The sequence below is a fragment of the Microtus pennsylvanicus genome, chromosome 8 (assembly GCF_037038515.1).
Source record: "Microtus pennsylvanicus isolate mMicPen1 chromosome 8, mMicPen1.hap1, whole genome shotgun sequence".
Lineage (NCBI taxonomy): Eukaryota > Metazoa > Chordata > Mammalia > Rodentia > Cricetidae > Microtus > Microtus pennsylvanicus.
In genome coordinates, this window is record NC_134586.1 from 13,801,068 (window position 1) to 13,811,349 (window position 10,282).

A 10,282-nucleotide genomic window follows, 5' to 3' on the forward strand; every position below is an offset into this window, starting at 1 on the left:
GGAGCTGGGTGGTGATTTTTACAGATGGGACAGAGGTGTTAGTGTTTCCTCTGTATATGCAGGCCAGAGACTGCTCCTTGGGGAAGTGGGACCTTTATTAATTGCTAAATACAGAAGAGGCTGCATAAGGATCAAGCGGGTTGCATATAAACAACTCCTCTCCCCTCAGTCATTTGCTTCAAATCTGTTTAGGAAAGATAATCAGGGACGGCGTTTTGAGATTTTATTTTAATTTTAGTGAGCGTGTGGTAAGACCATTAAAAACATTTGGTTATAGAGCTTAGAGATGAACACAGTTTATCTGCTTCTTCTAGCAGCTTCTTTAATGCAATCTTGTCTCTGTAATTTCGAGGTGGAAAGCAATGTCTAAATTGAAGTTGCTTTTCACTGGCTTTGCAAACTCCACCTGTCCCGAGTCTCAACAGCTGCCCTGCCTCTTCCTTGACTGATGTGCCCGTGAGGCCCTTGGTCAGGTGGTGAAGGAAGAGTGGGAGACACTCGCCAGCTTCCTTATCATCCGCAGCTTTTTGTGGTGAGACTTGCCTTTCAGAGGACATCATGATAGTTGCGTGTTTGTAGTTGAGCAGTCGGAGAAGAAGGAGTACCTGCGTTCACGGTTTCCTTTAATGACATTTAACTATTTCTTGACCTCTCCACTGGCACCTCTGAATGTTAAACAGAAACGGTGTTCCTATTTCTGTCTGACCTAGGCTTTCTTTCAAATTTAAATATTTTATTCAGTATAGGTTTTAAAGAATTAATTTTGATCTGGGTGTGGTTGTTCATGCCTTGAATCTCAGCACTCAGAAGGCAGAGGTAGGGAGGGGGAAATCTCTGAGTTCAAGGCCAACCTAGTCCATATAGGGAGTTCCAGGCCAGCCAGAGCTACATAGTGAGACTTCCTTTCAAACAACAACAACAAAAAATCTTGTACTAATAAATAACGTTGCATTGAAGCTTCATATGGTGGTACAAGCCTGTAATCCTGGCACCGGGGAAGTGGAGGCAGGAGACTGGGGAGTTCAAGGCCAGCCTCAGCTACCTACCTTGAATTTCAAGGTCTGAGGTGATTGTCTCAAAAACCTAACCAATGACTAAAGCAGTCAGCTGCACCCCGCTTCTCCCCCACAGCTATTTTAGAGCATTGTTTATATCAATGGCTGACTTTTTAAGGTATCGTCTTCCACTTGAGGTGGATTCCTCAGTCACTCCATGTTTGTTCTGATCCCAGGCAGCAATGCAATGTTGAATTCTGCATCCAGCATCCACCACAATGACAGCTTTTCCGAATGTCTCTGGATCTATGGAGCATCTTGAATGAGGGCATCACCGTCGTTAGCTGTTGTCTCATTATAAAGCGCTTTCCAGCTTATTAGCCTAAACAGTTTTATTCAGTTCACAATGCTGTGGTTTGGCACTGGGGATGGTGATCAGCTGGCTGGTTTTCCTGGTCTCAGCTGGCCTCATTTGTCTGTGGTTGGAAGAGAGCTCGGCTGAACATGGCTAGCAAGGTCGGGGCGGAAGTGAAACAAATCAGGCATCGGGGCATCAGAAAAGCTTTGTGTTTAGAAAGCTCGCTCTGAGAGCGAGGATGAAGCCGAGCAGAGCTTACCAGACTGCTCTGTGGATTCAAGCAGGAAATCTTTAGGGTTTAACGAAAGCATCAGCAACTGGCAAGTTAAGGGAGGGCCATGACTCCACCGCATAAATAAAGGCATTTATGTGATCCGGGACCACACTTTGTATTTCACCACCAGACTCCGGTAATGTCCTTTAATCCTCGGATTTCCCCTAATTGTCCTGATAGTAGCACTTTAAAAATAACAAGCCACTTCTTTTGTGTAGCGTCTGTGTAATCTATGGTATTTGGTAGTTACGAACAAGGCTCCTGTCAATAATTTTGCTCATGCATTTTGGTATTGTACATTTGCATTCCCCTCAGCTATCCACACTCCTAAGAATGGGATTGCTACATCAAATAGCTGGTCTGTGCTTAACTTTGTAGATTCTTCCAAGTTCTTTTTCTCAGCAGTGGTGGCCATTTGGGACAGGTAAAGACTCACTTTGAGGACTGACTAGTACCCAGCCTGAGGCACTATTGCTGGGTAATTTGGTCCGCATTTAGGAGGTGGGGGCTGGGTCTGGGAATGTTTTATTTTGCCCTGGTTCCTTCCTGTTTGTTCTGTGTTTCCTGCTGTCAGAAGGTGAATGAGCTGCTATGCCCTATACTCCCTTCACCGTGATTTCTGGCCCATGGCAGGCACACAGAAAGCAGGATGTTCGGCAGACCCTGGAGCTGAGCCGTTTGGACAGTGAGCCGAAATACAGCTGTCTTTTCCTAAAGCTGCTTTTGTCAGGTGTTTCGTGAGACAGATGCAAGCCTAGCCAGCACAGGCATTGTGCCAGTTCTTAGCCCCTCAGTGGCTTCATGACCATGACGTCATGTGGAATTGTCAAACTTAATCCCACCTATCGCGGTGGAGGCAGAGGAGGACCTCGTGGGTTTACTTTTATAGACCATTTATCTTTGAATTCACGGTTAACAACAGATCTTTTTTTCCCCCCCTTACTGAATTTAGCACAGTCCTAACAAACTGAACATTTGTCTTTATACCCAAAGGTAAGGGTGGCTTTCACCCTTTTTTCTTTTGAGACAGGGTTTCTCTGTGTAGGCCTGGCTGGCCTCGAACTCAGAGGTCTGCCTGCTTCTGCCTCTTGAGTGCTTGGGTTAAATGCATTGGACACCATAGCCTGGTAAAGAAAGTTCTCTTTGTAACAGAGATCACTGCAGAAAATGACAGCCAATCAAAATGCAGAGTCATGCAGCCCAGTTCCCAGTGGATACAAAATGATAGCCAATCAAAATGCAGAGTGGCGAAGCCCAGTCCCAATGGCTACAGCTACCAAACACTCCTGCGGCTAAGGCTGGGGGAAGAATTCTAAGAGCCAGAAAATCAGGGAGTGTGTTGTGAGATTGCATAATCAGAAGCTGCAGCCATGAAGTCTCACCAGTGTGACTGCCTGAACGGGTGCCGGGCAAGGACAAGAGCAATAGACAAATAGTCAAAGTGGACCGGGAAAAGCACCCAAGGCCTCAACCCTACATAAAGAACTGCAGGCCAGGAGGCAAGCTGGGAGCAGGAAAGGTGGTCATTCCCAGGGGAGCGCTCAGTAACTGGTTATCTGACACCCCGAAAACATATACACAAGTCATAGCATTCAGGCTGGGCAGGGTATATAGGAATATAAGTATATTTGCATGTACATGTGTGTGTGTATGTGTGTACACATGGAAGAACAATTAATGAAAAAGAGACCATGAATTTGAAAGAGAACAAGGAAAGGTATATGAGAGGGTTTGTAGGGAGAGAAGGGAAGGGAGAAATATAATTACATTATAATCTTAAAATAGATTTTTTAAAAATAAATGACCCTACTGATTTTTGTCTTTGGATCCTTTCCCTGTAGTATGGAGATTGCTTGTTTGGTTCCTGGATACCCGGCTTGCTTAGACCCAAAATAATCACACAGAAACTATATTATTTAAAAACACTGCTTGGCCCATTAGCTCTAGCTTCTTACATTTTAATTTAACCCATTTCTATTAATCTGTATATTGCTACATGGCTGTGGCTCACGGGGTAAAATTCCCAGCATCTGTCTCTGGCACCATCATGGCCTCTCTCCCTCTACCTTCCTTCTCCCAGCATTCAGTCCAGTCCCCACCCCACCCCACCTACCGAAGTTCTGTCCTATCAACAGGTAAAGGCAGTTTCTTTATTCATTAACCAATATAAGCAACACATAGACAGAAGGACCTCCCACACCATTTCCCTTTCACTCTTTCAGCCAATCTCTCTTCCTTCTGTTCCCTCCGGTCTCTTCCTTCCCTTTCTTTCTTCCTCTCTCCTTCCCTCCCTCCCAACAGGATTGTTACTAAGTAACCTAGACTGGCCTTGAGCTCTTGGTCACCTGGCCGGAGTTAGCTCTACAGCCGTTCACCACCGTATTTAGCTCTCCTGGCTCACTGGAGAAACCAGAGTTCCAACTTTTAATGTTAGAATAGCACAATGAGCTTTGCTTCTTCAATACTATTATGACTTTTCCAGTTTGGCAAGAAGATTTGGGCTTTCCCTTCTGAAAACCCGATGTGTGGCACTGTATTGCTTTCCCCAGATACAGCCGTACTTCTTGTCCAGAGCTTACTCATGCTGCCCAGTCGGGACCTTACCTGTTTTGTTTCTCTGTCTTCGCTCCGGCTCTGGCGCCCACTGCTGTGTTTTTTTAACATTCTTTGTCCTACAGAAGGTTCCATGTACACTTAAACTCACCTATTCTGATTCCGATGTTACTTGGAAGTATGCATATCCTGGATCTATAATCCACTGTTTCTGCTCTGGTCACTTAGCTATTATTGAGACTTAGGACTGAAATCCCTGCTCATGATATACTGTTAAATATTCCTGTCTTAAGTTCTTAAGTTATGTCAAGGTGGAGATTACACACATACACACACACACACACACACACACACACACACACACTCCATTTTTTGTCCCTTTATTTTATCAACTTCTTCAAAATTAAACTTCTAGTTTGGTTAATTTCTTTATTTTATTTATTCCTCTCTCATACAACACACACACACACACACACACACACACACACCCCTCTTTCTATGTATACCTGGCTAGCTGAGTATTTATTATGAAGTCCCACTGACCTTGAACTCTTAGCAATATTTCTGCCTTGATTTCTAGAGTGACAGGATTGTAGGTACCTCAATGATTTCAATATTGTTGTTTTTAAATGTAAACTTTTTGCTTGTTTTATGTGCATGGGCGTTTTGACTACACGTGTGTCCACTATGCACTACACATACACCCTGGGCCTGGAGTTACGGTCAGTTGTGAGTCACCACGTAGGGGCTGGAAACTGAAGACAGCCAGTGCTCGTAACTGCTGAGCCATCACTCTATACTGGGTACACACAGGGTTGTCATTGCTTTGTCTCGTTGGATTGATACTTTCGTCTCTATAAAGAGCCCTTAGTGTTTTCTGGGACTCTTTAACTTGGACTTGAAGTCTGTCCTATCTGACAGAAAGACGGCCACCCCACTCTCATTTGGTGACCACTCGCTTGGCATATTTTTTCTTCTATCCTTTCTTTCAGCCCAAGCAGTCCTGAAATCGAAAGTGAGGCTCTTGTATGCACTATATAATTGAATCTGCTTTTGATTTATTTAGCCACTCTATGTTTTTTGTTTGAAGAGCATAATCCACTTATGTTTAAAGTAACTGTTGGCGAGGAGGATTCCCCGTTGTCTGCAGGACTGTGTTCGGTCTGCCACATAGTTCTTGCATGTTTCTTGTCCCTCACTGTCACTACTTTCTCCCAGTGTTTTTCGCATTGATATGCGTGGCTTCCTTGTCCTTTTATGTGCTGTCTATAGATGTCTTCTCTGTCGTTACTACAGGACTGCTATGGAACAGCATAGAGAGGAACCAGTCCATTCTCGGAGGGCACAGCTTCACTGACATTTGGAATTGCATATCCCGCCCCCTCCCCAGCATCGCCACTGATCTCCATTTATATCTGCTTACATTACCTGCCCAGGAATGACATCTGCTTTATCCTTTGAGTACTTTCGTCTTCTAAGTTTTAGAGTAGAATCAAAAGTGATTCACTTGCTTCTATTATGGCAATGAAGTAGTCTTTTAAACATTTCCTATTAGACGCGGAGGTCAGAGGACAACTTGGGAGTTGGTTCTGCGTCCTGTCCTTCCACCGTGTGGGTCTTGGGACTGAACTCAGGTTGACAGGTGTGACAGGAAGCTCCTTTACTTGCTGAGACATGTCAGTGGCCCACAGTAGTGCAGTGCTCTCTATGTTTCTTCAATCAGGGAGTGCCCCACGTACTTATTGGATTGTTTGGTCATTTAATTCTCTTTTATTTCCACTGGGAGATGCTCTTCAGCATTTCTTCTAAGCAGGACCGGTGGCAATGAAGCACCTCATCGTGACTTTAGTTGCTCTCTTGCATTCTTTTGAAAGATGTTACACAATATTTTCCTTGCATCTTTAACACTACTTTAAGTTATGAATATCCCCCAAGGGCATACACCTTCCCTGGAGGTTCTGCAATATCAGGTTAATGGGTATAGTGGATAGAACCAATTTCTAGTCTATGGATTTGCTCTAAAATTCATTTATTATATTGTCTTCAGATAGAGGACCCAACCAATGTTAGACAGACAAGAACAGACCTTCTGCTTGATCTTAGTCAAAAGGCTCGGAAGTGATGAGGATGCCCTCCAATTTCTGATCCCCTCGCTGTGGTTTCCCAAGTGTTGGAGGTGCTTTCCCCACACTGCGGGTCCACACCACCAAACTCATCCTTCCCCACAGTGACGGTCCACACCAGCAAACTCATCCTTCCCCACACTGACGGTCCACACCACCAAACTCATCCTTCCCCACACTGACGGTCCACACCAGCAAACTCATCCTTCCCCACACTGACGGTCCACACCACCAAACTCATCCTTCCCCACACTGACGGTCCACACCACCAAACTCATCCTTCCCCACACTGCAGGTCCACACCACCAAACTCATCCTTCCCCACACTGCAGGTCCACACCACCAAACTCATCCTTCCCCACACTGCAGGTCCACACCATCAAACTCATCCTTCCCCACACTGACGGTCCACACCAGCAAACTCATCCTTCCCCACACTGACGGTCCACACCACCAAACTCATCCTTCCCCACACTGCAGGTCCACACCACCAAACTCATCCTTCCCCACACTGCAGGTCCACACCACCAAACTCATCCTTCCCCACACTGCAGGTCCACACCACCAAACTCATCCTTCCCCACACTGCAGGTCCACACCACCAAACTCATCCTTCCCCACACTGACGGTCCACACCACCAAACTCATCCTTCCCCACACTGCAGGTCCACACCACCAAACTCATCCTTCCCCACACTGCAGGTCCACACCACCAAACTCATCCTTCCTTTCCCCACACTGCAGGTCCACACCAGCAAACTCATCCTTCCCCACACTGCAGGTCCACACCATCAAACTCATCCTTCCCCACACTGCAGGTCCACACCAGCAAACTCATCCTTCCCCACACTGACGGTCCACACCAGCAAACTCATCCTTCCCCACACTGACGGTCCACACCAGCAAACTCATCCTTCCCCACACTGACGGTCCACAGCAGCAAACTCATCCTTTCCCCTCTTTTTCTTTATTCTTCTCTCATACAAAACGTCCAACTACATTCTCCCCTCCCTTCTCTCAGTTCTCCCCACCTTACCTCTTCCCCAGATCCGTTGCTCCTCTGTTTATATTCCTTCAGGAAAGATCAGGCCTCCAGGGGATATGTATCAGCTGAATGGTGTAACAAAATGCAATAAAGCCTGTCTTACAAAAATTTTGAAAACCTTTTAGCTATTTTGAGTATATCATTTTGCTTCCACGTAACTTGTACATTTTCTGCTAAAAAGTAAAATTTGCTTGTAGCCTGATAGAGATCCCTTGTTTATAATAGCTACTTCTTACCTAAATGGCTAGTCTTTGTCTCTGACTTCACCCTGAGATTGCATTGTGAGCCCTAAGCTGGCCTAGAACTCACCATATAGCCCGGGGTGGCCTAGAACTCACCATATAGCTTGGGCTGGCCTAGATCTCAGCATACAGCTTGGTCTGTCCTAGAGCTTACTGCATAGCCTGGAGTGGCCTTGAACTCACCATATAGCCTGGGCTGGCCTTGAACTCATCATATAGCCTGTGCTGGCCTTGAACTTACCACTTAGCCTGTGCTGGCCTTGAACTCACCATATAGCCTGGAGTGGCCTTGAACTCACCATATAGCCTGGGCTGGCCTTGAACTTACCATATAGTCTGGGCTGGCCTTGAACTCACCATATAGTCTGTGCTGGCCTTGAACTCACCATATAGCCTGGGCTGGCCTTGAACTCACCATATAGCCTGGGGTGGCCTTGAACTCACCATATAGTCTGGGCTGGCCTTGAACTTACCATATAGCCTGGGCTGGCCTTGAACTCACCATATGAGTTGGTGATTTGCAGGCCGAATTAGGGAGGAGCTGCTCTTCTTGGCCCACTGATTCCAATGCTCATCTCATCTAGAAGCACAGCCACACCCAAGACAGTGTTTGACAGACTTCCTGGCATCCTCTGACTACTTGAGTTAATGCATAGCTAGCTGTCACAATTCTATGCTTGTGCATTTGTTTTCTTCCTTCTTGAGCCTTTCTTCTTGAATTTTTCCAGTTATCAATTCAGTGACTTCTCTGTAAGTTATTTGGGTTTTCTAGATACACATCATATTATCAGAAATTTTATTTTTCTCAACCTTTATAAGTTTTATTTATCTTGTTTTACTTACTTACTGTGTATGTATGGGTGGGCTTACATGTTTCAAGGCGCATGTCCAAAGGTCAGAGGACAATTTGCAGGAGTTGGTTCTCTCCCTCCCAGATCTGTGTCCTGGGGACTGAACCCAGGCTGCTAATCTTGAGCACATTTTCTCATGTGCCACTATGGATAAGGCTTGTTTCCCCCAAATACTTGTGCAGCTAATTAACAATTTTAAATGCATTACAATAAAGTATTTAAAAATATTACTTGATTGTATTTTTATATCTTGATGATATTTTATAGCTTGATGTTTTTATTATTAATTTTGTTTGCACATCACTTCTATTTTTGTCTTAATTAGTTTTTCTTTATCAGTAATGGCCTTTTTGAGATCATGCTAGCATACCCCAAAATTTATATGCCATAAAATTATAAAATGTGTGAGTCAATGTTTAATATAATCAGAACTGAGCAGCCAGAACTAATATCTGATTTCATGACTTTAAAAAAATGTTTTTCATAAATTTTCTAACCGTGTATATGTATGTGTGTGTATAAGTGCATGTTAGCGCAGGTACCTGTGCAGGCCAGAAGAGGGCAGTAGATTCCCTGGGGCTGGGGTTTCATCCTGTATTGAACAAGCTGATGCAGATGCTTGGATCTGGACTTGGGTCCTCTGCAAGATCATTATTCATTCTTAACAACTCCTGAGTCATCTCTCCAGCCACGTCAGGAAGTTTTTTTCCTTAACCTAAAGACTACCAGGGACACTGCATGCCCCTTGGCTTAACACTAGGCAGTTGTTGTTTCCAAGTTTATTCATTCTGGATATTTTATCTAAATTGATTAATGCAAAATGTGGCCTTTTATGCCTGCATTTTTCTGCCCTCAACATTGCATATCGTCAGATGATCCATCATAAGGATACTGCAAATTTTGCTTTCCCGTTAGTCATTTGACACGTGCTGGGAGTTTCCACACATTTTGAACACTGCGCTATGGACATTTGTATGCAAGTGTTTGTGTTCATATAAACTTCAATTCTTTAAAAAAATATATCTAGGGTAGAGTTTCTGGGCCATATGCTACCTTCTAGGTTTAACGATATTAACTGTTTTGCCAAATAAATACCTATGGCCAGCGTGATTTGAAATTCCCAGTTTCCCACCAACTGTGTATCTTAGCCATCCTGCCAGATGTAAGGTTTATTTATTTTTGTAGTTTTCATTGCTCTTTCCCAATAATTAGCAGTGTTGGGCGTCTTTTCATGTGCTTACTGGCAAGCTTACTGTCTTTGGAGAAAATCCTTTCTGAATCTAAAACTTAGAAATTATTTGTCTTTTTATAAGGTGTAAGACTCCTTAAACATTCTGGATTCAGGCCTCTTACCACATGAATTATTTATAGATATTCGCTTCATTTTGTTGGTTTTCTCTGCAGGTCGTTGATGCCTGAGAACACAAACGCTCCTGTGATAACATCTCGTCTGTTTGCTTCGTCCTTTGCCAGTTTGGACTTTGGTGTTGTATCTAGGAAGTCAGAGCTGATGCGTGGTCATGAAAATGGACTCATATTTTTAAAATGTCATAGCTGTGGTTATTGTAGGCAGAGTATGATCTGCTTTGAGCAAATTTTTGCCTATCACCATATGCAAGGGAGGGGTCCAGATTCTTTTTTTTCCCTGCATACGTATGTCTAACTCGCTTGTTGGAAAGAATATTTACTTGAATTTTCCTGACATTTCCTGTGAATCAACCCATTATAAATGCAAGGGTTGATCTCTGATCTTTTGATGGTATTTCATCGATCTTGATGCCATCTTTCAGGATTGTTTCTTTGCCTTCATCAATCTTCTATGTGTAATATGATTTCTCTGT

At 44.1% G+C, this 10,282-nt stretch overlaps 1 non-coding gene across 1 annotated transcript; it reads right to left on the reverse strand.

Annotated features, from left to right (window-relative positions):
• Window positions 1-6,113: 6,113 nt before the first annotated feature.
• On the reverse strand, window positions 6,114-6,303 carry LOC142856633 (U2 spliceosomal RNA). The gene has a single exon (XR_012911678.1). It is a non-coding gene; the product is annotated as a U2 spliceosomal RNA (small nuclear RNA).
• Between the last annotated feature and the right edge of the window lie 3,979 nt (window positions 6,304-10,282).